Source organism: Macrobrachium rosenbergii, chromosome 59 (genome assembly GCF_040412425.1).
Source record: "Macrobrachium rosenbergii isolate ZJJX-2024 chromosome 59, ASM4041242v1, whole genome shotgun sequence".
Lineage (NCBI taxonomy): Eukaryota > Metazoa > Arthropoda > Malacostraca > Decapoda > Palaemonidae > Macrobrachium > Macrobrachium rosenbergii.
Genome location: NC_089799.1, coordinates 35,449,614 through 35,457,885, shown reverse-complemented (window position 1 = coordinate 35,457,885; position 8,272 = coordinate 35,449,614).

Genomic DNA, 8,272 nt, shown 5'->3' with positions numbered 1-8,272 from the left:
GTGTTAATTATGATTTTTTTTTAGTTTTATTTAATTTATGTATTCAAGATATTTCCAAATTGCCCGAGTTGACCTGGAATACGAAACGTCAACTAGTAATAATGCAATGCGCATACCGCTATCATCGAGAGCTGAAGTCAAGCGTGTATATTTGCCAAGCAGCGAGAGAGAGAGAGAGAGAGAGAGAGAGAGAGAGAGAGAGAGGACAATTCTGATATCTCTTCCCCGTCGTCTCATGCAGAAGGAGAATGCAGTGTTTCGGTTCGAAGGACTTTATTTTAGTGTTAGATGATAATAATAATAATAATAATAATAATAATAATAATAATAATAATAATAATAATAATAATAATAATAATAATAATCTCCACTGATATAAAGGGTTTTAAATAACGATTAAAGTTTATATCAAACATGAAGTCTTTCAGAGATCCATATAGCATTGAAGTATTTTCAGAAAATTTTACGAGTCAAAAGCTCTTCATTTATCGTCATATGATAATTTTCATATTCGCTGTACAGTTGTTCCTACAGCATAATAAAATCGGAAGTCAAATGTATTTCACATAATGGATAGACGAACAGAATTATGTGAATAAATGTGACTTTTATATTTATTTATAGTTTGCCGAGAAATCGAGACTTATGTATAATACATCACGATTGTCCGTGAATATTTTCACGTTCAGTATTTTCATTTATTTAGTCTAACGATCTGCCATTCCAAGTGTTGGAAAATCAGTACGAACTACGAGCTGCGTTTCGCATCATTGGTACCTATGGCGGAAGGTTTACTTGGAGATATCGTATTTCGCAAAAGTCTGCAGCAATGGACGAGAAAAATGCGATGTACAGTTACTGAAAAACGAAGAACATTCAAACATTTTCCTTTTTTTAATTTCTTACACAAACGGCGATTGTCTTTGGGGTGTATTATTTCTTAAAGTGACAAAGAATTCAATTACCTCAGAATATGTGGATACCTCCTAACACAGATATGAGTCGAGACATGCAGTAGCCGGCGAGTGCTATTTAAAAAGCAAAAAAATTATATATTGTAAGTTAGAAATGCTACTATAGTTTGCATTCATATGGAGACTATATATATATATATATATATATATATATATATATATATATATATATATATATATATATATATATATATATATATACATACTGTAGATATGTTACATGAATATATTTGTGAATATGAAAAAGTCATGTGTCTTTAAGTGATAAAAATTCATAAATAATTATATATATATATATATATATATATATATATATATATATATATATATATATATATATATATATATATATATATATATATATATATATGTCTGTTTGCATGAATTTTGGATAGAGAGAGAGAGAAAGGACGGAATAATCTTCCTGCATGAAGCCATCGTGTTCTTACAACAATATGAATTGGAAATTTTGGAAAACCCAATTACTGTCAACCACGCAAATGATTATTACTATATTTTTTTCCTTAATGGGAGATATTTTGTTTATGGGAATGCAACTTAAAAACATTGTTGAAATGTATGGACATTAGTATTTTTGGCGATAAAGTCATGAAAAAATAATGGGTGCGCGTCTCTTGGTAAGGAGGAAGGAGAAAGCCGCCTTATATAAATTGCTACGCTGACTAGACTAAGGGAATGGTACAAGAGATTAAATATTCAGGCGGGTCATGGCGACCATTTTTAGAAAGAGGAACAAAAAAGGAGGTGAATGATATGGAGCGTGTAAAAGCTCGAAGCTGCAATGTGTACCTGAATGGCTACGTGTTCAAACGCACGCAAAACTTTCCGAGCAAATTGAACAGCAGATTGGTTCTTCATTGCTTTACGTAAAACAAAGAAATAATGAAGTGCGTGGGAGTGCGTGCGCGTGAATACACTCCACAAAGATGACATTATTACTTAAATGGAAAATATAAGAAGTTCACAATAAATGAACAAAAATAAATTCATGACGAGAGCTTGCTTTGAATTCAGGTTTTCATTCCCCTTGCAAACAATGATACGTCTTTCTAATTTAGTCAGCACACCCCATTTATCATGAGCGTACCAGAATTGTGCCTCCAGACAGGCTAAATGAGAAAATAAATCTTACAACAAAGTGAGCAGATAGTTGTTGACGCCAGTAGGAAAGCCTCTACACATTATAAATAAAAGACACTCTCACGGAACAAATGTGTTGATGGAATGCACCCGGGTCCTAAAACCCATTACAGACATCGCTAACCTCCCAATATGGCGTCGTTAGGGAATTTCCCCTCCATCGAACTCTCCACCCAGCGATGTCTGTGGACGGCAGCTTTCATGTATATGTATGAATTGTTAATGTATTTGTGTAAACACAATCATACAGACATTTATTTCTCTCGCCGTCTATTTATCTGTCTATTGCTTTTGCCAATAATTGTAGAATGAATGTAAGAATATAAAAATCTAAAACTTGAAAATAAACGAATCTGTGGACGGCAGCTATCATGTATATGTATGAGTTGTTAATGTATATGTGTAAACACAATCATACAGACATTTATTTCTCTCTCCGTCTATTTATCTGTCTATTGCTTTTGCCAATAATTGTAGAATGAATGTAAGAATATAAAAACCTAAAATTTGGAAATAAACGGATCTGTGGGCAGCAGCTTTCATGTATATGTATGAGTTGTTAATGTATATGTGTAAACACAATCATACAGACATTTATTTCTCTCTCCGCCTATTTATCTATCTATTGCTTTTGCCAATAATTGTAGAATGAATGTAAGAATATAAAAAACCTAAAATTTGGAAATAAACGGATCTGTGGGCAGCAGCTTTCATGTATATGTATGAATTGTTAATGTATATGTGTAAACACAATCATACAGACATTTATTTCTCTCTCCGCCTATTTATCTATCTATTGCTTTTGCCAATAATTGTAGAATGAATGTAAGAATATAAAAAACCTAAAATTTGCCAATAAACGGAAATGGCCATGAACAGCATTTGGCTGCTGGAGAATGAATGAATAAAGGTTACATAAAAAAAAATGAAAAACTTTCATCCAGTTAAAAATAACGAAACCTTAAGTATATTCCATTTGTAGATCACAGGGGGAAAGGGAGATATAGGGAGCTGAATTATTCATATTAATATGTAACTATTCATATTGGCAAAATATATCGATTGGCTAAGTTTTATTACTTATCATCATAATCCTTTTCACTGCTATTTTTTTTCTACTATTTTTAGGCTATTCTAGAAAAACATCTATACTTTATTTTCATTACTTCGGAATCATCTTTCGAAATAATTCTTCACGTTCAAACGCATGTTTTATCATTTTCACGCGTTATTTATTGTAACCTTTTGATTCTTGAAAAGTGCTGACTTTATTGAGTAAGATTACTCATGAGACCATTTTTTAAAATTTCATCAGCGTAAACTTAAAATTTTTATCAAAAGGGAAAACACTACTTTATTAAAACAATTACCAGCCCGTTCAAGGAATTGCTTATTAGGAAATTCAGAGCGATGGGAGCCGGATATCTGCAACTACTTGTGAGAGAAAAAACTTTTCCGGGAAATAGGATGCCAAGTAAAAATCCTCGTAAAGTCGTGGTTTTCGCAAGGATGGCAGGACTTCGGACACTGTCGGTGTCAGGCGCTGAGCAAAACTACAGTACTTCCTATAGAGATGGCGTCGAAATTATAATTCAATCAGAGCGCGCAGAAACTGTTAGACGTTAAAATCCTCTTGCAAAGAGGCAACAATCTTCTTTTTTTTTTTTATTTAAACATAAATTTGTAACACTGATTTTGTAAAAAAAAAAAAATAAAAAATAAATTAAAAAATAAGCAGAAAAAAATTGAAATTTACGTAGTACGTACATCACTGCTTGACTACAACAGTAATCTATGATTGCAGGACAAACTTAAGTTTTATGTAACAGGCATAAACAAAAAAACACTTTGAGGGTTAGAGACAAAAAAGGCACTCACGAAAGATAATTTTTTGTGTTGACTAACTGAACAAAACAATACAACAGTGAAAGGTAACGCTTAGCTAGAGGATGAGTGCATATTTAGATAATAACATGAACTTAAAAAAAAAAAAAGCTGAAAGTCTGTGAGAAAGGTAGTCAATGAATTATGACTTTTGTAGGCAAATCGCTTCAGAGATACCACAAAGCAAGAATTCTGATATCATAGTGTCTTCCAGGAAGATGTTCATCTCTTGATTACATGTAACGAGAATTAAAAAAAAAAAAAAAAATCACTGATTGTAGCATTTCTCTGTGGTATCGTTTTGATGAGATGTTTGGAAAATTACTCGATGAAGAATTGCACAACATTGAAAAACCATGAAATTGGAATGAATAAGAAGTTCTTTCAACTTTAACGAAGAACACAATTTCGATGGAAGAAACATTCAGGATTGGGTAATAAGACCATAGAAGTTACCACCACAAAATCTGGTCTTATTGTGATACTTTCAAGAATCGAATGGATCTGAAAGTGGGTTATGGCCTGACGGTTTCATGGCAAGTCATAATAATGTTTTGACTGAACCAAACAAAAACTCCTTTCAGTTTTCTTCTGAAGATGGAAAGAGGAACCCACAAGATTCCTGTGCATAACTTGTTTACTTGTAAATATTGGCCTTGAACCAGCCTGGCTACCTCATCTCTTGACAAAGGGTCACAGTTAGGACCTGAAAGTGCTCGAGATTAAAAGTAACATGTAAATATCTACAAATAAACAAGTTATACACAGGAATCTTGTGGGTTTCTCTTTTTCAATGTTTTGAATATCCTTGTGTTGAGAGAGAAAAAGAAATTATGTGAGTTTTCTTGCTAATTTCCATCAGTCCTTATACAGCTTCTGCAAAAAGCAATACTACGGGCAATAATGGAAATTGAAAATTAGACGGAGAAAATCCCGTGAGATTACTGCCAATTGTCCGAGGGCTGCTCTCTATGACAGCCCCGACCTGCTTGAGGAATTGCTCTTAATAATGCCGAAGATCGCACCAGACGTCACCCAGCATCCAATATGGCGCTCTTATGGACATCCTCCCCTTTGCAGCTCTTATTCCTCCCCCCCTCCCCCCGCACCCACCCACCCCCACCACCCTCAAGGCGGCTCCTCAGTCGCTTTCCCTTCCCAACGAAGCCGAGACATCAGCATCAATTGTCCATCGCATCTCCTCCCCTCGCCCCATTCTAACCCCCTCCCCCATCCCTCCCACACCACATCCAGTCGTTGGGGGCCTCATTCCAAATTCCCCCGTTCCAGGGTTCCCTCCCCCGTGTCCACCCTCCTGCTGACTCGTTGTTGACTTGATATGGTGAGTGCGTCAGCCTTATTAATTCTCTCTCCCTCGCTTCTTTTATTGCTGTCTTAGTCAGCCATCCCTTCATGGCCTCACATTCTGATTCTTCTTCCCGACTCCCTTTTTGCACTCTATTTTCCCGTCTGCCTCGCTGCGCTTTGATTTTTTTCTCTCTCTCTTCCTCCGTTCTATACAACTGTCACGTGGCCCCCGCATTCTTTCCTGTATCGTCTATAGTAAATACGGATATGTATTTGTAATTTGCATAATTATTTCACCGAGAAAAAGAGCGCAGAACTGCTGATTGAAATCCAAAGTCGCGTGTATCTTCTATACTCCTCAAGTTTCCCTCGCCCTTATTTTTCTTTTTTAAAATTTGCATCGTTTGAATACATTAACAGAGCTCCCTAATGACCTGTAGGATTTCCGTGCCATTGTTTCATCTTGCTTTATGGCAGTTCTGTCTCAACGTATCTCTGTTAGCCTGTTTACGACCCTTCACTTCAACCCTCAAGCCCAGACCGCCTCCACCCCTCACTCCGTGATTGTCTTCCTCACAAGGATTCATTTTTCCTCTCTACCCATATATAAATTAAGTATATATATATATATATATATATATATATATATATATATATATATATATATATATATATATATATAAATGTATATATATATATATATATATATATATATATATATATATATATATATATATATATATATATATATATATATATATATATATATATATATATATATATATATATATATATATATATATATATATATATATATATATGAAGACAAAAAGGCCCATAAAACACTATTTGAACGTTGCAACCACATATTTCGAGCACTTCCTTCTGTGCCCCTGTTCACTGGTAAAATGTGGACAGTTGAAATGTTACAAGAGTATATATACAAAGCATATGTAGGTGTGGCGTTAAATCTCCGATGGTATGCAGGGAACCTTTTCCCAGGAAGGAGTGAAAATAAACAATTCCCTAGTGGTTTTTGGCCTCATTAACTCCCATCTGGTGATGTGCCTGGTGGTTATATTTCCTGGAGCACCTGCTTGAGAAGAGGCCTGAGGATTAACCCGTCGATGTCATCTGATTTCCAATGTCCTCCTGACAAGTTCTTTTGTTGGTTTGATTGGTGTTGGCAGATTCCAGCATCTTTCTTTTGTACGGACAGCTACTTTTGAAAACCAGCTCTGCTCCGTTCCAGTTTGAGGTATGGCCTTTATCCCTGATGTGTTGGAAAATCCCCAAACTCACCGAAGCATACCGTACTAATCTTTTGTGCTCTATTAATCTTTGCGAGAGGGATCTACCCATCTCCCCCACATAAATCTTATTACAATTGCTGCACAGAATCTTGTAAACTCCGGCTTCTTCCCCTTTTTTATTTAAGTATAGTTAATGAGCGAGCTCCCGATGGATTTGGGGATAATGGAAAATAAAAGGATTTTTAGACCTGAGTATAGCATTCCAGTAAGACACAGTGACATATAATCTTTATGAAACAATGAAAGAGACCCATTACCATTCAATTTGTCACTGTGTACAACCATACTTCTGTAATAGAAATATTGTTATATATGAGTAGGTGTGATCTCCAGTGACTTTCCAACACTCGTTTACTGTTAAGTAAAAATAGTCTCCATCACTTCAATATTTAGCCATATCAAGAGAAGCAATATTTCACTTTGGATATAGGATTCCCATAAGACACAATGATATCTGGTTTACAGTGACAGCTGGGTATAGCCATAATTTCTAACATGGAAACATTACTGGGGACCAGAGTTAGAGATCGCAGCATATCATAAAGGAGGCGCGAAAAACCTACCTACTGAGGTGTGCCATCCAGTAGACTTTCCTAACTGCAGTGCTGGACTCGCTGCTGCTGCTGTTTGATTGAATTTTCCATGATTACTTGTCATCTAGGGGTATTTGAAGAACTCCAAATGAAGGCCTAATGTAAATCAAATGTATCATCGGTCAGGCCATCCAGATCTCTAAAAGAAGGCTTACAGTAGAGAAAATGCTTCACTGACCATGATATCATAAGGGCAGCCTCCTGGACAACCCACAGGTTGGATTTTTCTCTTCGAATTCTTCTTTTCCTCTGTTCATTAAAACTGGATGAAACGGTTTCTGTTCTACTGAGTGAAAGTGTTATGGGCGAAATATAGGCATGGCTGCATCTCTCCTCTGGAGTAGAAATCATCACTCATTGTCCTGGCAGGTACACTGGAACTTGGCCTCTCTCACAGATCCGTAAAGAAAGGCATAACATATGCAGGACAGTTTCAGTCTCTTTGAGGCCCTTGAAGCTATTAGATGGAAAAAGGAGAAAAACAGGTCAGATGGGTAAAGAAAAGTTGACCAGCAAAGGCCTCTTTTCTATGGCATGCATGCAGCTGGGCGTGCAGCTAAGTTAGGAATTTCCTTAACTAAAACTTTCTCTTCTTCATTTTATTAAAGAATTAGATCAGTCATATATATATATATATATATATATATATATATATATATATATATATATATATATATATATATATATATATATATATATATATATATACAAAAAGACTATAGTAGGACAGCCCTGCACCTAGTAATAACTTCTACAAGAAAATCAGAGGAAAAAATTAGTTTCATTATACCTGACTAACCTAGTGTAACTAAATCAGATGCATGTATCGCTGCCACAAACATATAGAAAAAACACTAATATAGACAATGTAAATTTAAGTAAAGACAATAACAGCTTAGATGACAAGGTCTTCCAAGCCATGTAGGTTTTTTTCAGTAGTAGCAGTGATATATCAGTAATAATTGCAGATGACAGCAACAAAGAAAGAAGCCACATTGGCAACAGTAACCATGATAGTAATACTTAATGACATCGAGAA